Source organism: Bufo bufo, chromosome 2, assembly GCF_905171765.1.
Source record: "Bufo bufo chromosome 2, aBufBuf1.1, whole genome shotgun sequence".
NCBI lineage: Eukaryota > Metazoa > Chordata > Amphibia > Anura > Bufonidae > Bufo > Bufo bufo.
The window spans coordinates 520,083,364-520,106,692 of record NC_053390.1 but is presented as its reverse complement, the minus strand read 5'-3'; the positions used below and the strand labels follow the sequence as shown (position 1 = coordinate 520,106,692).

General features: G+C 43.8%; 1 protein-coding gene across 1 annotated transcript in view; it reads right to left on the bottom strand.

The window, feature by feature from the left end:
• The window catches only part of BMP2K (BMP2 inducible kinase), a 277,829-nt gene that overhangs the window by 194,465 nt on the left and 60,035 nt on the right, over positions 1 to 23,329 (bottom strand). The gene's annotated exons all lie outside the window — the stretch shown is intronic.

The following is a 23,329-nucleotide window of genomic DNA, read 5'->3' as shown; positions in this document are numbered from 1 at the left end:
AAACGGTGCCAGACTGATACATTCTGAGCGGATCCGCCTCCACTCAGAATGCATTGGGGCTGGACGGATCCGTTCGGGGCCGCTTGTGAGAGCCTTCAAACGGAGCTCACAAGCGGAACCCCGAACGCTAGTGTGAAAGTAGCCTTAGGCCTCCTGCACACGAACGTATTTTTTTGCGGTCCGCAAAAACGGGTCCCGTTTTTCCGTGATCCGTGACCGTTTTTTCGTCCGTGGGTCTTCCTTGATTTTTGGAGGATCCACGGACATGAAAAAAAAGTCGTTTTGGTGTCCGCCTGGCCGTGCGGAGCCAAACGGATCCGTCCTGAATTACAATGCAAGTCAATGGGGACGGATCCGTTTGACGTTGACACAATATGGTGCCATTTCAAACGGATCCGTCCCCATTGACTTTCAATGTAAAGTCTGGAGTCCCTTTTATACCATCGGATCGGAGTTTTCTCCAATCCGATGGTATATTTTAACTTGAAGCGTCCCCATCACTATGGGAACGCCTCTATGTTAGAATATACTGTCGGATATGAGTTAGATCGTGAAACCTCATTTCCGACAGTATATTCTAACACAGAGGCGTTCCCATGGTGATGGGGACGCTTCTAGTTAGAATATACTACAAACTGTGTACATGACTGCCCCCTGCTGCCTAGCAGCATCCGATCTCTTACAGGGGGCTGTGATCAGCACAATTAACCCTTCAGGTGCCGCACCTGAAGGGGTTAATTGTGCTATCATCTCCCCCTGTAAGAGATCAGGGCTGCCAGGCAGCAGGGGGCAGACCCCCCCCCCCCCCTCCCCCCTCCCCAGTTTGAATATCATTGGTGGCCAGTGCAGCCCCCCCCCCCCTTCCTCCCTCTATTGTAATAATTCCTTGGTGGCACAGTGTGCGCCCCCCCCCCCCCTTCCTCCCTCTATTGTAATCGTTGGTGGCACAGTGTGCGCCCCCCATTGGCCCCCCTCCCTCTATAGCATTAACAACATTGGTGGCCAGTGTGCGGCCTCCCATCTAGCCCCCCCCCCCCCCCCCATCATTGGTGGCAGCGGGTTACTAGCAGTAGTGATTCATACTTACCTGGGAGCTGCGATTTCTGCTTCCGGCCGGGAGCTCCTCCTACTGGTAAGTGACAGTTCATTTAGCAATGACACTTACCAGTAGGTGGAGCTCCCGGCCGGACACGAACATCGCAGCAGCCGGCCCGGTAAGTATGAATCTTCTACTATTGTACTATTGCTAAGTAACCATGGCAACCAGCGTCCTGGTTGCCATGGTTACCGATCGGAGCCCCAGCGATTAAACTGGGACTCCGATCGGAACTCCGCTGCCACCAATGATGGGGGGGGGGGGGGGGGAGATGGGGGGCCGCACACTGGCCACCAATGTTGTTAATGCTATAGGGGAGGGGGGGGGGCCGATGGGGGGCGCACACTGTGCCACCAACGAATTATTACAATAGAGGAAGGGAGGAGGGGCGCACACTGTGCCACCAACGAATAATTACAATAGAGGGAGGGGGGGGGGGGGCCGCACTGGCCACCAATGATATTTAAACTGGGGAGGGGGGGGAAGGGTCTGCCCCCTGCTGCCTGGCAGCCCTGATCTCTTACTGGGGGCCGTGATCAGCACAATTAACCCCTTCAGGTGCGGCACCTGAAGGGGTTAATTGTGCTGATCACGGCCCCCTGTAAGAGATCGGGTGCTGCCAGGCAGCAGGGGGCAGTCTTGTACACAGTTTGTAGTGTATTCTAACTAGAAGCGTCCCCATCACCATGGGAACGCTTCTGTGTTAGAATATACTGTCGGTTCTGAGTTTTCACGAAGTGAAAACTCAGCTTTGAAAAAGCTTTTATACAGACGGATCTTCGGATCCGTCTGTATAAAAACTAACCTACGGCCACGGATCACGGACACGGATGCCAATCTTGTGTGCATCCCTGTTCTTTCACGGACCCATTGACTTGAATGGGTCCGTGAACCGTTGGCCGTGAAAAAAATAGGACAGGTCATATTTTTTTCACGGCCATGAAACACGGATCACGGATGCGGCTGCAAAACGGTGCATTTTCCGATTTTTCCACGGACCCATTGAAAGTCAATGGGTCCGTGAAAAAAAGCGGAAAACGGCACAACGGCCACGGGTGCACACAACGTTCGTGTGCAGGAGGCCTTATCCTGTACGTTCTGTCCTTTACTTATGTGACTATACTCCTAGGAAATACATACTAAGGGCCAATTCACATGGCACATTTTTTGCAGAAATTTATACAAATTACAACTAGTCTCATTCTTTTGAATTAGGGCTGTGAATTTTCCTTAAAGAGGACCTGTCACCTCAGCTGACATGTCTGTTTTAGTAACTACTTGTCTTCATCATGTAATAACAGTTCTGTTCTGTTGAAGTATCCATTCTAGGGCTGCAACGATTACTCGAGTAAATCGAGTAACTTGACACAGAAAAATCCTCGATGCAGATTGTTTGTGACCACGGAGCGTGAGTGAAGGGCTTATGCGTTTACCCGCCGGCCCGCACCACGCTGCACTGGATCCTGACACATCGTCAGGACATAGTGCACGTAGATGCGCACTATGACCTGACACTGTGTGACGTGGCTAGGAGCGGGGATGGTGGCACTGGGGGAGCTCAGGGCACGGAGGACTGATGGTGCTTGGGGAAACTGATGGCATGGGGGGGAAGCTGATGGCACAGAGGACTGATGGCACTGAGAGGGGAGCTGATGGCGCTGAGGACTGATTGTACGGGGGTCTGATGATGGCACGGGCGGGGCTGATGAGTTTTTATAAAGAAAACCTTATTTTAATTAGTTTTTATTTTCTTATTAGAGTACTCGATTAATCATTGGATTAAGTGATAGAATATTTGATTACTAAAATAATCGATAGCTGCAGGCCTAATCCATTCTTATGAGTATGTTGTGCCATTCCTCTTTTATTCTAACTAGAAAATTTATGAACTGCCAGCAGTCAGCAATAAAGGTCCAGCTGGGTGTTACCAGTTGGGGAAGGGGGGAAGGGGGTTCCTGCACAGTTTGGCACTGGCAGCACTGAATGGATAGTGTCACACCCCCAACTGTTAATGCCACACAATTGGACCTTTGAATTGGCTGCAATCTGCAATATTTATAAACTTCTTGGTGGAATAAGAGAGGAATGGCAAAAAAGACAGTCATAGAAATGTTAGGGCTCATGCACACGACCGTATGGCTTTTTCAGTGTTTTGCGGGCCGTTTTTAACGGATCCGTTTTTTGTTTCAGTTGTGTTTCCGGTTCTGTTCTGTTCCGTTTTTCTGTATGGCATATACAGTAATTACATAGAAAAAATTGGGCTGGGCATAACATTTCCAATAGATGGTTCTGCAAAAATGGAACGAATACGGAAGACATACGGAGTACATTCCGTATGTGTTCTGTTTTTTTTTTGCGGACCCATTAACTTGAATGGAGCCGAAGAACGTGATTTGCAGGCAATAATAGGACATGTTCTATCTTTGAACGGAACGGAAAAACGGAAATACGGAAACAGAATGCACACAGAGACACTTTTTTTTGCTGAGCCATTGAAATGAATGGTTCAGTATAAGTGACGCATACTGAACTAAAAAAACGGACAGCATACTGAATTAAAAAAACGTCCGTGTGTATGAGCCCTTATTACATGGGGAACTCCTATGAGTATATGCTGGATGTGCTACTCACGGCAAATACGTTTAACCTGCTTTATCGAAGGTAAAGATGTCTATTTAACTGCAGGCCATTCCCACCATCGATAGAGGTTATACGAGAGCGAGTTTTTCTAGATTGCCTAGGTGTGTTGGCATATCTATGCTCTGTGCACACAGGATATGATAAATACGGTGAAATTGCCCAGGCCTGCTCTCAGCAACACCTGCACGTTTCTTTCACGCAGAAAACATATCCGAGTGAGGAATCAATTCTACATGGCGTGTTTCTAGTTGTACCGCCCAGCAGGGTGGCCCCCTGCAAGCAGGCCATATTCTGAAGCAGTTGTCTTCTGAATCATAAAATATATTGTAATAACTGGAAATATTTCCAGTAAGGATGAATATAATCAATGATTATTACAGCAAGTAATAAAAATATCAATATTAAAGATAACTAAGCACGCTACTATCATCCAATTCTTCTCATTTTCACTGCAAATTATAACAAATGTTTTCCCTGTAGCCAACTGAGTGGTGAAAAAAAGTTAGCAATATCATTCAAATAAATTATTTAAATAGCATAATAATGATAAAACGTCCCATCTCAACTATACACCATCTAAATATTGTTTTCATGCATTTTTTAGCATCACAAAAACAGAAGAAAAGTACTGTACCTAAGCGTCTATGCTGCATAAATCTAAAAAAGATATATGTATATATAGAGCAACAGAGAGGGCCTATGTTTCACATTTATTTCAATTAAAAAAACACCAAATAGAAGAACAGAAACGCTGAAGGGTGAGCCTCTGTATACAAAAGTCCTGAACACTTCACCATGAACAGAATAGGTCCTCATTCACACATCCGACTCTGGGGTGACATCAGTGACAAGATGGTCAGTGGTTCATCCGTGAAGATGTCAGTGAAGGATCCATGTGTCATTTGTATTCCACGGACACTACTCATCTGAAAATTTATTTCAAGACTTCCTTGCAACGATCTGTGAAACACGGAAGCCATTCGTGTTGTGTCCGTGTTTTATCATGGATCCATAGACTATGACGGGCATGAGGGATCTGGACAAAAATAGGGCATGCTTCCATGAAGTAACCACAGACCATGGAAATTCACAGATGTGTGAATACACACATTAAGGGCTTGTTCACACAAACGTATTTTGCGTTCCGTATACGGACCGTTTTATGCGTTCCGTATACGGAACCATTCATTTCAATGGGTCTGCAAAAAGATGCGGACAGCACTCTGTGTGATGTCCGTATCCGTTGCTCTGTTCCGTGGCCCTGCAAAAATTATGAGTCCTGTCCTATTCTTGTCCATTTTGCGGACAAGAATAGGCCTTTCTATAATGGGCCTCCTGTTCCGTTCCGCAAATTGCGGAAGGCACACGGGCGGCATCCGTTTTTTGCGGACTGCAAAAAACAGCACGGTCGTGTGAACAATCCCTAAATCCAATGGGTACATGTGCTGTACATGGAAAACACGGACAGCACAGATCCGTGTTTAAGGCCTCATGCACACGACCATTGTTTTGGTCCGCATCTGAGCCGCAGTTTTTGCGGCTTGGATGCAGACCCATTTACTTCAACGGGGCCGGAGTGCTGTCCGCATCCCTTGCTCCATTCCATGGTCCACAAAATAAATATAACCTGTCCTATTCTTGTCCGTTTTGTGGACAAGAATAGGCAGTTAAATCAATGGCTGCCCGTGCCGTTCCGTAAATTACGTTACACACACGGACACCATCCGTGTTTTGCGGCTCCGCAATTTGCGGACCGCAAAACACACAACGGTCGTGTGCATGAGGCCTAACTGAAGTGTGAGAAAGGTCTAAAGCAGCAAAGCCCCCCCTCCAAAAAAAAAAAAATTACATTTCTAAATGTAACTATACATATCAAGGCGTAAGTGCAAAGTGGGCAAAAGATGTCATCCTGCCGGACTAACCGACCCCATCCATCGTGTTTCACAAATAGCTTCATCTGGATTGTCAGCCGGGAAAAATCCAGCTTGACAGACATTTTGGTGGACAGTAGTTTGCCTTTGGCCATCATGAATGGTTATTCGTGTACAATTATTAAAGGATGGCTGGTCCAAATAGTCAAAATCAGCTATTTTGGCTCCAGTGTTGGCCACAGATGGCGGAAGTTCAGTTTAACGGGTGACATACAGGATTCTCCATGAGCGTAGGAGAGCTGGCAGTGTCAAGCTTGCTCTCTTGCCACCAACATGGATCCCATTGGCTTACAATAGATCTGTCAGGTATGTTTTTCTCCTCTTTCATAAAAGAGCGCAACATGCTACACTGTTCTGGCCATCAAAGAGGAATGCAAACATAAATGGACGTATGAGCATACACTTACTTCTATAGGGGGTAGAGCTGCAATATCTCAGTAGCTACAATTGTTTGAAACTGATATCTACGAATGGCAATATACCGTAAGTGAAGAATAAATAATAATCTTACAGGGTTTTTAAGAAAATCACCTGTCTTCTCACCTGTGGACAAAAGATTGTTTTCTCAGTACTTATCCATTCGTCTTCTCCCAGACTGGCGAGGGGCTCTTCCGCTCAGGTCCCAACCGGATGTGTTCCAGAGTCTTCCTGTAGAGTTGCATATACAGTATATGAAGCTGAAGAAGACGACTCGGGAACACATCCGGTTGGGACCTGAGCGAAAGAGCCCGCCACCAATCTAAGCGCAGACAAATGGGTAAGGCCAGTTTCACAGTTGCGTTGTTAAATCTGGTTTTGAGATCCGGCAGAGGATCTCAAAACCGGAATTAAAAGGATCCGTTTCATTTACTACCCGGATCCGGTTGTATTAAATCTAAACTGAACAAACCAGACCTGGCATGAAAATCATTGAAAGTTAATGGGCGCCGGATCCGGGTTTTTTTGGGCTAACAAAAACAAAACAAACTTATCCGGCACAATTGACTCACATTGCCATTATGCAGATGGGATATAAAACCGAAGCGTGCAGCGGTTTTGTGCCCGGTAAAAAAAAAGCAACAAAATGGAACGGAAGACATCCTGATTAATTATGTCCCCATTGACAGTAAATGGGGAGAAAACTAACCCGGTTTTGAAATCCTCTGCCAGATCTCAAAACCGGAAACCAACAATGCAAGTGTGAAACAGGCCTAAGTACTGAGAAAACAATCTTTTGTCCACAGGTGAGAAGACTCTCACCAAGAATATATAAAAAAAAAAAAAAAACAAGAACCCCTTTAATAATAGTCCAGATTTCAGACCCCCATTGATTGGTAGAGCAGAGTGGCACAGTCAAGCTGAAAATGGGCTAAATATTGTCTGTGCCAGCTTACCTCACAGCTGATGAGGAGAACGGCAGGAACTGAGCAGGCACAGCAGTCAAAACAGCAATTGTGTCAGTTCCATTTACATCCTCTATTATTGTTAAGTGATGGTATACATCTGATAGATATTATCTAGGTCCCTATGACAAGTCAGATCAAAGCCAGGACACAGACAGGAGCTGTGGTCATAAACATCTGCAGGCTTCTGGCCTATAACTTCAAGAAGAAGTCGTAAGGTCCAAGCTATTCAGAAAATGTTTTTTTTTTTTACATTTTCCCTGCATCCCGCAGCAGCTCTTTATATATTCCTTCTGGTAGTCCTCCAGTGCCTACATGAAGTAAGTACACTGAATACTGCAGGTCAAGTGTAGGAAAGAAGTGCCCCTCTAAGATGGCATGAAGACCCTCATTAAATGCGACAGTTTATGAATTTTCATACAGATCTGTATAAAACACACCCGAAGTTACAAAGGAACATTCCAGGGGTTTTAGTGTCTGTGACCAAAAAACTTCATCCATGTTAACCAGAAACAAGGCATCTAATTCTGGGACTGCATAGCTTATGAAGAAAAGATATCAAATATATAAGGTTACTCATTAAAGGGGTTTTCCAGGCTTTTATTATTGAAGACCCATCCTCAGGATAGATCATCAATATCTAATTAGCAGGGGTCAGACACCTGCGAACCCCGCCGATCAGCTGTATGAAGAGGAGGCATGCGCAGTACACGCGTGCCATTTCCGGTTTCTCTTCCTGCTTGCCATAGACATAGCGGCAGCGAGTCTTCTCTTCATACAGCTCATGAGGATAGGTCATCATAATTAAACAACCTGGGAAACCCCTGTAATGAGTAACCTTAGATATTTTATATCTTTTCTTCATAAACTATGCAGTCCTAAAATGACATGCCTTGTTTCTGGTTAAAGGGGGAACTAACTCTCCTTAGGGAGAGAGCACCTTAATCAGTGTGAGGAGACTTATAGGCCATACATGCTCCTCTCGAATTCTGGGAGGGAAGGGATGCAAATGAGCTCTTAACAAGCTCTGCCTCTAATGCCATCAGATGTAAGGCAGCTATCCTATAAGTCAATGTTCAGCTCTTAAAATAAGCCTTGAGACATGACTTGGATATTAAATAAGCCAGCACCTCATCTGCAGACAGCTGTTTCGGGGTGATTGCCCCTCATCAGTGCATGAGCAGAGAGCTTGTTTCTGGTTAACATGGATGAAGTTTTTTGGTCACAGACACTAAAACACCTGGAATGTTCCTTTGTAACTTTGGGTGTGCTTTCCACATCCGCATGTCCATTAGGCCTCTTGCACACAAAGTATTTTCTTTCCGTGCCCGTTCAGTTTTTTTTGCGGACCGTATACGGAACCATTCACTTCAATCGGTCCGCAAAAAAAAACAGAAGTTACTCTGTGCGCATTCTGTTTCCGTATGTCCGTATTTCCGTTCTGCAAAAAAATAGAACATGTCCTATTATTGTCTGCATTACAGACAAGGATAGTACTGTTCTATTAGGGGCCAGCTGTTCTGTTCATCCGTAATTTTTGCGGATCTGTTTTTTTGCGGGCCACAAAATACATACTGTTGTGTGCAAGACGCCTTAGGCAAAAGACAGACCATGTCCTATTCTTGGCCGCAAATGCAAACCAAGCACTCACTAAGGTCATTGGGTCCACATAAAAAAAATGGATACAAAAGCGACGTCGCACAGACGTCATCTGTATTCTGAAGATCTGTGTTTTGCAGATCGCAAAATATATACGGTCGTGTGAATGCCCCCTTATGATGATACGTGTTCTCATCAACACTTTACTAAACACCTTTCTTTTACAAAAAGTAACTGCACTCAGAGCAAAAACTCCCATTAAAGTCTATGGGTGCAGGAAAACCAGACAGCATACAGATGCCACCCGCGTTCAGTCCAGTTTTCATGGTGTGTTGGCAGGCGACGCCCAGAAAATCCCCATTTCGACCTAGCAGTGCATGTAAAAACAGATGAGACATGAAAGGCAAAACACGAAGACAGTCGCAGATGAAAAACAGAGTTTTTTCATTAAAATGAAAACTTAGGCCTCATTCACATTTCTTTGAACATTTGACCACCATGGAAAAATCCGTCTGGGTTCATCCATGAAGATGTCCGTGTAGATTCCTTTTTTGGTTCGTGTGTCCGTTTTCTGCCCACTATGTGTCATCCATATTCCTCGGACACTGCTCTGCTGAAAATTTAATTCCAGAGGATCTCCTACCAATGGTCCACGAAAAAACACTAACCGAATACAGATGCCATCCATGTTTCGACAGTGGTTTTTCACAGACTCATAGACTTCAATGGGCGCATACATGCTCCCGTGAGTTTTACACTTTGAAATCCATTGATGTATTTGTACATGTGCTGTATACAGCGACCTTACCCTCAATAAGGATCATACGTTCACTATGGTACACCAAATCATAGCGAGCGTGAATGAAGTCTGAAACTCGCAGGTTGCCATGACAGGGCCAGATTTCTTGTGATTTCAATATGCTGGAAAGTAGCATGGGTGAAAGTGAGATCTTCAGCTGTGCTATGGGCGTCTCAGTCATGGTCACTGTGTAGACCTTAGGGTACTTTCACACTTGCGTTTTTCTTTTCCGGCATATAGTTCCGTCCTAGGGGCTCTATACCAGAAAAGAACTGATCAGTTTAATCCCCATGCATTCTGAATGGAGAGTAAGGCCCCTTTCACACGGGCGAGTATTCCGCGCGGATGCGATGCGCGAGTGGAACGCATTGCACCCGCACTGAATCCCGACCCATTCATTTCTATGGGGCTGTTCACATGAGCGGTGATTTTCACGCATCACATGATTTTCCTACATGCACAACTTTTGTCTCCGCTTAAAAATCATCTTCTGAGCGGAAACATAACGGACCCCATTATAGTCTATGGGGTCCTTAGGCTTCGTTTGACTCAGTTTGGCGTCCGTTATGTGCCTTTTCCGTCCTTTCCGTTCTCCTGCTCCTAAACGGAGCAGGAGAACGGAAAGGCAGAACGGTGATGTGAATGAAGCCTAAGTCATATGTAATTATGCAATAAAATTATATTTGTTTATAAGCGGTCTGGCAATTTTTTGTAGGTTTGTGTTATGGTGTGTGCCATAGGTTTATACCGGTAATTATCAATTAGTACAGGATTCTTTGATTGGGGCATATATAGGGTATCATGTCCTATTATTGTCCGCAAATCACAGTCCAAAGCCACATTCAAGTCAATGGGTCAGCAAAAAAAATACAGAACGCACACAGAACACATCCGTATGTCATACGCATTTCATCCATATTTTGCAGATCCATACTGTAGAAATGGTATGCCCCGCTCATGTGTTTGGTAATTAATAAGTTACTGTTTACGATCCACAAAAAACAGATTGCATACAGAAACCATAAGGATATGTTTTGTGGAATAACGGAACGGAAGAAGACTTAAATCAGAGAAAAAAAAACTCAGAAACGGAACAACGGATCCGTGAAAAACAGACTGCAAAACAACAACGGTCGTGTGCATGAGCCCTAATTTGCATTGAAAATAATCCTAGCACCTTATTTTTTTTATTTAAAAAAAACAACCAAAAAAGCAGAATAGAGTAAGGCCTCCTGCACACGAACGTGTGCGCCCCGTGGCTGTGCTGCGGGCCGCAATGCACGAACACAGTCCATGGGGCAGCCGCAGCGGATCGCGGACCCATTCACTTTAATGGGTCCACGATCCGGCCGTTCCGCAAAAACATAGGACATGTTCTATCTTTTTGCGGAACGGTACGGGACGAAACCCCACTGAAGCACTCCTTGGTGCTTCCGTAGGGTTCTGTTCCGTGCTTCCGTTCCGCACCATTCCGCATCTCCGGATTTGCGGACCCATTGAAGTGAATGGGTCCGCATCCGTGATGCGGAATGCACACGGAACGGTGCCCGTGTATAGCGGATCCGCAAATGCGGTCCGCAATACAGCAACAGGAAGCACACGTTCGTATGCAGTAGGCCTAAAACAGAGGCTTCAAATTATTTCAGCCCCTGAAATTAAATTACATTTGGCAGAATCTGTATGGGGGGGGCCCTCCCCCTCCCAAAACTTCAGATGCTGAGGGAGGGGGGGAATCAGGCAGTTGGATTACAACATGCCTGATCCCTTTGTACTGCAAGAGCCATGACACCGTAGGAGGTGACTGGCAGTGGTTTACAGCCCCTCTCACTATTCAGAACACCTGCATGCTCAGCCGGGGGTATTTGGGAGAGACAGCTGTCAGATGAACGCGCATTCATTCGACAGCTATCTTGAATGTACAGTAGGGCTGCAACGATTAATCAAAGTTATCGATAATATTTGATAACGGGATTCGTTGTCGACGAATCCCGTTATCGAATAATCGGTCGATTCGTTGCTATGTGGGCGGGAGTAGGCGGTTTACTTTCATTTTAAATCGGCGCATCATTATTACCTTACAATGAAGCTCCAGTAACAGGCAGAGCGGGCCGCGGCGTATCGTCACTTACTCACGTGATGCGCCTGCTTCATTCATAAAGTGGGCGGAGCAGGCTCGTCATGTTACTGGAGCTTCATTGTAAGGTAATAAAGATGTGCTGATTTAAAGTTAAAGTAAAAGTTACTGCCGGGCCGGGGCTGTTATGGGGAGGGGGATCTGTGGATGGTGCTGTTATGGGGGGGGATCTGTGGATGGCGCTGTTATTGGGGGGGATCTGTGGATGGCACTGTTATGGGGGATCTGTGGATGGTGCTGTTATGGGGAGGGGGATCTGTGGATGACACTGTTATGGGGGGATCTGTGGATGGTGCTGTTATAGGGGGGGGGGATCTGTGGATGGCACTGTTATGGGGGATCTGTGGATCCACAGATCCCCCATAACAGTGTCATCCACAGATCCCCCATAACAGTGTCATCCACCGATCCCCCCATAACAGCGTCATCCACAGATCCCCACCATAACAGCGCCATCCACAGATCCCCACCATAACAGCGCCATCCACAGATCCCCACCATAACAGCGCCATCCACAGACTCCCACAATAACAGCGCCATCCACAGATCCCCACCATAACAGCGCCATCCACAGATCCCCCATAACAGCGCCATCCACAGATCCCCCATAACAGTGCCATCCACAGATCCCCCATAACAGTGCCATCCACAGATCCCCCATAACAGCGCCATCCACAGATCCCACCATAACAGCGCCATCCACAGACCCCCACAATAACAGCGCCATCCACAGATCCCCACCATAACAGCGCCATCCACAGATCCCCCATAACAGTGCCATCCACAGATCCCCCATAACAGTGCCATCCACAGATCCCCCATAACAGTGCCATCCACAGATCCCCCATAACAGTGCCATCCACAGATCCCCCATAACAGTGCCATCCACAGATGCCCCATAACAGTGCCATCCACAGATGCCCCATAAGTGTCATCCACAGATCCCCCAAAACCCTGTCATCCACAGATCCCCCATAATAAGTGTGTCATCCGCAATTTGTTTTAATATGGCCTTTGAACATAATTTTTCAAGTAAAATCATATAAACCCTTTTTTTTGTCATTTTGGTGTTTTTCCCGATCAATGAAATTATCGACAACTAATCGATTAATCAAATAATCGTTAGCTGCAGCCCTAATACACAGCCTGTTTTAATTAGGTCACTTTAATCAGATATATCATGAGGATGAAGTAAATTTGGGGCAAAATGAATAAGATGAATGAGTCTCAGAATCTAGGGGTGCTTCTGCCCAGTGCCTCTTTGTCACCAATCTAATTCCAGCTCCTGGATTTGGTAGCAGACGGCTTATAAATATGCTGGGAAAGAGTATAACTTCATTACAGCGACAAGCCACTTAACCTACATTTCCATTACATAGGCTCAATGCTTTTCAAATGCCTTTTCTCATTTCTAGAAAAGACAAATATATCGTTGTCTCTGTATAAGCTAAAATCAAATTAGAAGACTTTCCAAACGTAACCACTCAAACAGAGCGAAATGATTATTCAAGCTAATTTAGCAAGATATATGATCAAAAGACTCAGTTAGCACAACATAATTTCATTGACTCTTAATGTATCAGATTTCATTTTTGCAGTATTATCTTATATATGAATCACGATCAACTTGCAAACACAACAGGCCCAGAGACAATGTGAACCTGCAGACGGCCTTCAATTCATTTTACTCGCTGCTTATTTCCTTGCAGACTAATGCTGTAATGAAACTTTAATTAAGGCCAGAATCTCATCATTGGAGACAATCTCATTACCTAGGACAGTGTTAATTCCTAGAAGAAAGCTCTCCTATTGAACAATATTTCACAGGCAACAAAAGCCACTGAAGGCGGCTTTACGATGCCGATTGTCGGGGAGATTATTGGAGACGAACGCTCATTCAATATAATCTGCCCGCGTAAAGGTGCCACTGACCACCCCATGAATGAGCAAAGTGCTTCATCAGGGTATAGCCATACGTGGCAAGTCTGCTGTAGAGATCAGTAAGCCACGTACCCTTTCTACAAAGCCGTGCCTCTTGATGAGCTTGTTGTAGTGAACTTCTTTAAAACAAAATCATGCCAAAGGGCTGACCTGTGCCAATATAGGCCTTGTGTGTTTTTGGTGGTAAAAAAAACTACCTGCACACTTTACCTTTTCGTAATGCCTGTTTAGGGCTCGTTCACACAAACGTTTTTTGCGTTCCGTATACGGGCCGTTTTTTGCGTTTCGTATACGGAACCATTCATTTCAATGGTTCCGCCCAAAAAACGGAATGTACTCCGTATGCATTCCGTTTCCATATTTCCGTTCAAAGATAGAACATGTCCTATTATTGCCCACAAATCACGTTCCCTGGCTCCATTCAAGTCAACGGGTCCGCAAAAAAAAGGGAACACATATGGAATGTACTCCATATGTCTTTCGTATCTGTTCCGTTTTTGCGGAACCATCTATTAAAAATGTTATGCCCAGCCCAATTTTTTCTATGTAATTACTGTATATGCCATACGGAAAAACGGAACGGAACCGGAAACACTACTGAAACAAAAAACGGATCCGCAAAACCCTAAAAAAGCCATACAGTCGTGTGAACGAGCCCTTTTTGTAACACTTTAAACAGCTGTTTTTCAACTCTCCCCAACAAAACTAAAAACTGTATATCTAAAGCACTAAAGAACACAGAGACCCAACACAAAAAATGCCATGAAAACATACTTTTTTTGAACTAATACCTGCCCGCATAAAAAAAGGTGAAAAAGGTTTAAAAAAATGGTAAGAATGTCAAATAACTTGTGAAACCACTCAAAGATCTTAAGAGTGTATTACTGTGGTGCAGCGGCGGCATGAAGCGCACGGCGTCATAGCAACCAATGACGCCGTGCGCTTCTGCTGTCAACAGGAATCCCGGCCGGGTTACCACGGACCACTCTCGGTCGTGGAACACGGCCGTGTGCATGAGGCCATATTCACACATCAGTGTTTGGTCAGTGATTTTGAGTCAAAGGCCTCTTTCACACGACCATATGTATTTTGCGGTCCGTTTTTCACTGATCCGTTGTTTGTTTCCGTTGTGTTTCCGTTTCCATTCTGTATTTCCGCAAAAACATCTCCGTAGGCGATCCTTTTTTTTGCAGATCGCAAAACGGAAGTAGAAAATTTGTAATCATTACTGTAATGTACTGTAATGTTTGTAAACACATGGGCAAAGTGGGCATGGATCCGCAAAATACGGATGACATACGGATGTGTTCTGTATGCACTCCATATTTTTTGTGGACCCATTGACTTGAATGAAGCGACGGAACGTTATTTGCGGACAATAATAGGACAAGTTCTATCCTTTAGCGGAACGGATATACGGAAATGGAATGCATACGGAGTACATTCATTTTTTTTTTACGGAACCATTGAAATTAATGGTTCCACATAAGGACCGCGAATGGAAACCGCAAAAACGGAACAGAAACGGGGAAAAAAAATATGTTCGTGTGAAAGAGACCAAAACCAGGGGTGAAGCCTCCACAGAGATAGGGAGTGAGCGGTCCGTGGTATCCCGGCCTGGATTCATTGGTTGCTATGACGCCGTGCGCTTCATGCTGCCGCTGCTAATACACTCGTATAGATGATACGAATGTATTACTGTAGTGCAGCGGCGGCATGAATCACACAGGGGTCATAGCAGCCAATGAATCCAGGCCGGGACACCACGGACCGCTCACGGCCATAATGGAAAGATTTACTCCCGTTCTGTGTTTCTGACCAGCACTTGGTTTTGGCTCATAATCAATGATGGAAATCACTGACCAGGTGTACAAGGGCGCATGCACACGTCTGTTGCCGTTTTACGGTCCGCAAACCGTGGATCTTCAAAATATGGATACTGGCCCTATTATAGAAATGCTTATTCTCGTCTGCAAAATAGACAAGAATAGGACAGGTTATATAATGTGCAGAGCCGACAGCATGCGGGTGACATCTGCATTTTTGTAGCCACATAGAAATAAATTTTGGCGGATCGAACGCAGACACAAAATACAGTCGTGTGCATGAGCCCCAAGGCCTAATGCTGCCAACCTAGGGGGGTAGGGGCTTTTAAAAGAACGCCATGAGGGTCATGCATTTTTTTTACAAGTGTCCAATAGGCCTGCACAATATATCGCCAAAGCAATTGCAATAAATCGCCATATCGCAATCGCCAATTGGCCGAGCCAAAAATGCTGCAATTGTATTACCATATTTTTCGCTTTATAAGACAAACTTTTTCCCCCAAAAAGCGATGGTTGACTTTATACGTGGCTGACACAGATGTATCACCGGCCGCTATGCTGCACAGCGCGGCCGGCTATACATGAGTTACAGTGCGGGAAGGGAGGAGGGGCTGGAGGCAAGTCGTTATTTTAATGAACAAATGTTCTTCTATTTATTCTATTTTATTTATCTGTTCTGTGCAGTGCTATTAAGAAAATGGCAAGTTTTGTATTTTGTACTTTTGCAGTAATGCAAATATGTTATTTAATTTAGTAAAAGATGTTTTATTTTGAAAAACACTGTGCATTTCAGTTCTGGAGTTAAGCATAACTGCATTTCAGCATCATCAGTAATTTGTGTGTGCTTTTGCCTTGAAAATCCAAGCAAATAGACCTCTAGCACAATTCCCTTAAAATATTGTATCGCATATCGTTATCGCAATTTTTAGGGCCCTAATCACAATCGCACAAAATTCCCATATCGTGCAGCCCTAGTGTCCAACAAAAGGAGTCTATGGGATATTGCCTGAAAAAACAATACATACAGCACATGCTGCATTTAAAAAAATAAAAAAAAAACTCCAAGGGAAATTATTTTTTAGCACATTGGGGGACATTTATTAAGCAAATTGCACCAGAATTATGACGTTAAATGCCCCCCAAAAATGGCGTTTTAATTTGTACCAAATATATCGACTGTTTTCTCCACAATTTTCATCATAAAGAATGCACCACACCAGAAATCTGTTAAAAATGTCAAAGTGGGCGGGGCTGGCGCATATTACGCCTCATTTATCATCCTCTTATTGGCAGAAATGGCTCAAATTGTTGCAGACAATTAAGCCAGCTTATGTGGTGGTATTTCGTCAAAAAGTCGCATTTATGAAAATAAAAAAACAACCTGTGGGAACAAGTGATAAATGCTTCCTGTTTTAATACCTAAATAACAGGGGTGTCAGGAAATTGTCATTCAACAAAAACAAAACAAATGACAAAAACCTCTTGAGTCGGAGACAAAAGTCACAATTTATCACTGGAAATGTTGCAAATGTTTTAAATGTTGCAAGTGTGGTCTGGACAGGGGGCGGCTGAAATGTCGCATTTCAGATTAAAAAAAGGCTCATTTTACTGCTATTGGTGTTAAAATGTCACAAATCAAAAGAAATAGGCCGATAATGAAGTTCACATTTTGATATATGAGGTGAAACAAATCACCACTTTTGATTTGTAATTTTAGTATTTTTTTGGCACAAATTAAGCTGTTATTGATAAATGTCCCCCCAGTGTTTTAAAACACCACTACAAAAATGCAATCTTTGTAAAGGTGTTTTATAATTTCCTATAATCGAACATGAAAAAAAAAATCTGAAAAATGACGCTGCCACATTAGCTGTAGGTCAATAGGGAGTTATGAATTACACTATAAACGATGGAGGTCATTTATCGAGGCGTTTTACGCCAGTCTTCAATAGCCCCAGTGTTGCCGGAGGGTGCACCTAATTTAAGATTAGGCGCATCCTCAGGAAGTCCGTGGGCCTAAACTGAAATCTACTACAGTCAACTTTTTTATGGACACTAGAAAATAAGTGCCCTATTTTTCAGGAATTTACGGACAGTTGGCAACCATATTGCATTTTTTTTTTTTTTTTACATATGATGATATCTAGACCAAAAAAAATCAAAATTACGTTTTTTTCACAAGTCCACAGTCTCATAAAGGCCCCCAACACACATCAGATTATGAATGGCCAAACCTGCTGATTTCAGCAGGATCAGCCACTATCTAATGTGTATCCGGACCTCTTGACAGATAATGGAGAAAGTTGAAATTCAAAGACCAACCCTTTTGATCCGGCAGGAGATAAGTCACCTCCAGAAGTGCTTGGCATGCTCGGCTGAACAGAGCGTATATGTTTATGGAGAAGGTGTCAGCCGAACAAGCATGCAGCAGATGGCTATTAAAGGTGTATGGGCACCTTTAGTACCACTATTAGCTTTCCGGGATTTTAATATGGATGACCTAACCTCAGGATATGTAATCAATATCAGAACAGAACCAGATCAGCTGCTTGCGAGTGCAGCCTTTCCTTCATTGTTCATCTTATATCTGTAAACATCACAGCGGTGGGCAGGTGTAATTACAAGCCACCCCGTTCATTTCAATGGGACGGCTCTTTCCTATTCAAGTGTATGCTACAGAGCAGTCCCACAGAAGTGAATGGGACGGCTTGTAATTACACCTGCTCACCGCTCCGTTGTCGACAGCGAGCAGGTTAACAGTGAAGGGAAGGCTGATCTCGCACGGAGTATGGCCTTCTCTTCAACCTTCTGATTGGCAGGGGTGCCGGGTTTGGACCCCTGCCGATCTGATATTGATGACCTATCCTGAGGATAGGTCATCAATATTAAAATCCTGGAAAACCCCTTTAATAATACCATGACAGGTCAACTGTTCTGCCTGAGCAAAGATAAAGACCTATCACAATGGCAAAAGCAAGGCACAAGAATGCACAACTCATAGGCCTCTTTCACATCAGTGTTTGTTATTTTGGTTCTTCTGCTCCGTTGTAGCAGTAGAGCAACAAAAATCACAGAAGTGCCGGATTTGGCACATAACTGAAGCAAATGGAGTCAATCAGACCCTCAGACCCCTATAATGGCATCCATTCGGTTCCTTTTTGGGCGAATGCTTTATTAGTGGGGGGGAGTCCCTTTTCTATGCTACTATTAACAAATTCTGTGATGGAGGCCCCGAATGAAGCTTCCAACTCAGATGTGAACACAGACTTAACTTTACTAAGGGCATCAGTATGATTACAGAGATATAAGATTTATATAGTTTATGTTTCTCTACTTTTTATTTTTAGAAAACAATTTTATTTTCTGTTGCTACATTCAAAGACATAACATTTTTATTTTCAACGTATGGTAGCTCTGGGAGGGCTTGCTTTTTGCTCGAGGCAACTAGTAGTTTTCTTGGGTGGATACAGCTCTTTGATTCTATTATATTTTATTTTTTGGGTAGGCAGGAAGAACAGTTTTCAATAGTGTTCAATGTGCAGAATAAATAATGTGTCCATTTTATTGTACAGTTCGTCATCAAATTGTCAATACCAACTATGTATTGTTTTATTTCACTTTTTTTTCTAAATAAACATTTTGTTGGGCAAAAAGGCAATTTCTATTTTTTTTCTGAACCCATTTTGAACTTTTATTAACTTTTTTTCTTCATTTCAGTATGGAACCTGAACACGTGATCATTTGTTCACCCATATAATACACTGCAATATTTATGTATTGCAGTGTATTATGCCAAGTCAAATGTGCATGTGTATGAAGGAGTTGTAAGGGACAGCTGTTGGTCAAACAATTATTTAGCCGATAGCTACTGAATGTGTACCCTTCCATTTCAGCACCGATTCCACGATCTCAGCTGAGATCATGTGACTACCTGCGGATTCTGTACATTGATGTACATTATGAAGCTTAACAGGAACACATCCAGTTGGGGCCTCAGGAGAAGAGTCTGCAGCCAGTCGGGCGATGAACTAAGATAGTAGAATCGATGGTGCAATGGACGGGTCAGAACTGCTGAAATTCTCTTCCTTCCACTGGTTAGAACCTGATATTATACAAGGGTTAGCTTAGTACTTTGTATGTTCAGCACTCAGTCCTGTGAAATAAAACTGGTTGTGGTAAGTTACGCCTGCAGGAACATGACGCAGGTCCTGTGAACCAATCTACTTTCATACATCAGACAGCTATAATAGGCTATGCATACATGAACCCAAGAAAGAAGCACATGCAGACATCACACAATTCTGCTTTCACCACACAAAGATTTATTTTTTATTTGGTTATTTCTAACTGGAAAAGTAAATTAGTGAGCTGGCCTCATGAGACATAAAAGCTGGGGATTAAACGTCTTTGAAAAGAAATCCCCTGATTTTGAGAACTCTATTCAATCGTTCTGTGACACATAAGTGGATTTGATTTCAAGGCCTTTGGCCAAATAAAAAGGTATTGAAAAAGTTAGCCTAGAGGGCCTTCATTAGTTTTGATTATGCTAAATGCTGTGATATACTAAGCGCTGTCTTGACATCAAAACCTATAAGTGCCAAATGGCCCTATTATTAAACCTATAATAAACGTAATGGCATTGGGGTATTGGTTGTCCAATAAAATGAGCAAATGCTGTAAAATACTATGTTAAAAAATGGCAGCCTTCTGTACTACTAGTCAAAACATAATTTAATATACAGCTAAAAATAAAGGACAGGGGACTAAGGGCTCAAGCACATGAACGTTTTTTTTTCCGTGTCCATTCCATTTGTTCTGCGGCCTGTACATGGAACCCTTCACTTCAAAGGGCTCGCAAAAAAACGGAAATGACTGTGTGTGCATTTAGCGTCCAGATGTTAACCTGTCTGTTCCACAAAAAAATATAACATATCCTATTATTTGTCCGCATTTCGGACAAGGATAGGACTGTTCCATTCCGCAAAATACAGAATGCACACAGCCAGTATCCGTGCTTTGTGGATCCGCAATTTACGAACTGCAAAACATCCAACGGTTGTGTGCATGAGCCCAAACATATTTTTGGTCTGTGTTCATTCAGTTTTTTTTGTGGCCCATATGCAGAAACATTCACTTCATTGGGGCAGCAAAAAAAACTTAAATGACTCCACGTGGATTCTGTGTCCGTATGTCTGCCTGTTCGTTCCACAAAACAATAAAACATGTCCTCTTATTGTCCGCATTACGGACAAGGATAGGACTGTTCTACCTGGGGCCAGCTGTTCTGTTCCGCAAAATGTGGAATGCACATTTCCGGTATTTGTGTTTTATGGATCCGCAATTTACAGACTGCAAAACAACAACGGTCGTGTGCATGAGCCCTAAGGCCTCCTGCACACGAACGTGTGCGCCCTGTTGCCGTATTGCGGACCGCGTTTGCGGATCCGCATTACACGGGTGCTGTTCTGTGGGTATTCTGCATCATGGATGCGGACCCATTCACTTCTATGGGTCCGCAAATCCGGAGATGCGGAATGGTGCGGGACGGAAGCACGGAACGGAACCCTACAGAAGCACTACGGAGTGCTTTTGTGGGGTTTAGTCCCGTACTTCCGTTCCGCAAAAAGATAGCACATGTCCTATCTGTTTGCGGAATGGCCGGATCGCGGACCCATTAAAGTGAATGGGTTCACGATCCGCTGCGGCTGCCCCACGGACTGTGTTCGTGCATTGCGGGCCGCAGCACGACCACGGGGCGCACACGTTCGTGTGCAGGAGGCCTAAGGCTAGTTTCAGATGAGCATGTTCATTCCGGAAAACAATTTCATTTATGATGTGAATTCAAGTCTCACTGCTGATCTACTGAACTGTAGTCACTGCATTTTGTGATAACAGTTTAGTAGATCAGCAGTGAGTTCACTTCACAGGAGCAGTGTTCAGGCTGGCAAATACCAATACCCAGAATAAACACTCATGTGAACCTAGCCTTAGGCTACTTTCACACTTGCGTTTCTGCCTGATCCGGCAGGGATCATCAAAAACACTTCCGTTTGTGATAATACAACCGGCTGTATCTGTTATGAACGGTTCTGGTTGTATTATCTCTAAAATGACCAAGACGGATCCGTCACTAAAACCATTGCAAGTCAATGGGGGACGGATCTGCTTTCTATTGTGTCTGAGAAAACGGATTCAGCATGACCCACAATTCAAGTCAATGGTGCCGGATCCATTTTCTCGGACATGTTAGAAAACGTTTTGCTTGCTGCAATTTTCTGTCCGGTATGTGAATGCAACCAAACGGAACAGCATTTTGGAGTATTACATTCTGTTCAGTTTTGTCCCCATTGACAATGAATGGGGACAAAACAGAAGCGTTTTTCTCCAGTATTGAGATCCTCTGCTGGATCTCAACACCGGAAAAGTTAAACCAAGTGTGAAACTAAGGGCTCATGCACACGAACATTTTTGCGTTTTGTATACGGGCCGTATTTTGATTCTGTATACAGAACCATTCATTTCAATGGGTCCGCAAAAGATGCGGACAGCACACTGTATCTGTCCGCATCCGTTGCTCCGTTCCGTGGACAAGAATAGGCATTTCTATAATGCGGAATGGCACACGGGCAGCACACGGGCGGCATCCGTTTTTTGCAGATCAGCAATTTGCGGACCGCAAAAAACGGCACAGTCGTGTGCATGAGCCCTAAGGCCACTTTCACACAGTCAGTATTTGATCAGGAGTGGAACCTACAGAGAAAGTATAATGGAAAGTGTTTTGTAACCACTCCTGGTTTTGGCTTACAAAGGGCTCATTAAGACGACCGTATGTTTTAATGAGGCTGCAAAAGATGCAAACAGGACACTGAGAAAACAATGCAATTCATTTTTATCACAATTCATTTGAGATTGACAAAGTATAAACTGCTAGAGGTTCTTGGTCAATGATCACACAACCAGAGTTTGCCCCTGATGAAGCGGAGTGAAAGCCGGGTCGAGCAAGTCTTCAAAGACATTTTTATAAGCTTATCATGTAAGCAGAATAAATTGTGTGCGCAAGTATATCTGTGGTTGCGGTACTTCACTATATGGCGATTCTTTTTGTGTGAAAGAGCCACAAGGACAGGTACAGCTGCATGGGGGAAATAACACTACTGTGACGGTGGAAGTGAGGCGTGCCGGAGAGAGGTTAAAGGCTCTCTTAAGGAAGAAGGAGTGGAATTTTCTATTCATTAACTTTCTACAATCTCCAGTGGTGTGGATCTGGATTCAGCAAAAAATAAAGAAGGTCACGGCACTCCAGAAGCAGATTCAATGTGTTTTAATCCACCAAGTATTCAGCAGCAACGTTTCGACAACAGTCTTTATCAAGCTACATACCTGGATCTGGATTCAGTAACTTAAACGCTATAATTTTTGAAATATAGACCTGTTCCTATTTTGGATCTCGCAGCCAGATCCAGTAGACAAATTAGCGCAACTTAGCATTTCTTATGCCATTTCCTCCATTCTGTCAATTTTCTTCTGACCTCAGAAAAACCTCTTTAAAAGGATATAGCATTATAGTCTAGCATGCCGTCCAATGAGCCAAAATATAACCTTTTTACATTGTAAAAACTAGCAGGATCTGCTACTGTAACACACATACAATTACTGCCTGCAACTGAAATAATAGCTGCATGGTAAAACCTAAGAGGAAGGGTATAGGCTGCAGAAGAACAGGAAGCTTCTTCCGATGGAAAATGGCAACATTTTTTCTGTTGGATTAGTATGGAAATAACCACAAAACCTCAAACATGGTACTTAAGGTGCAGTGAGTAAGGCCACACAGTCCTGCTTGACCTCCAATTTAAGGACATTCTTCTCAGGACGAGGGTCAAGAAGACATTTACTGGTTTGTTTGTTTATTAGGACTATCCCAAATTAAAGGTGATTATCCGGTGACAAGTTTCCCTTATAGTTCAATCAATAGCAGCTAGCA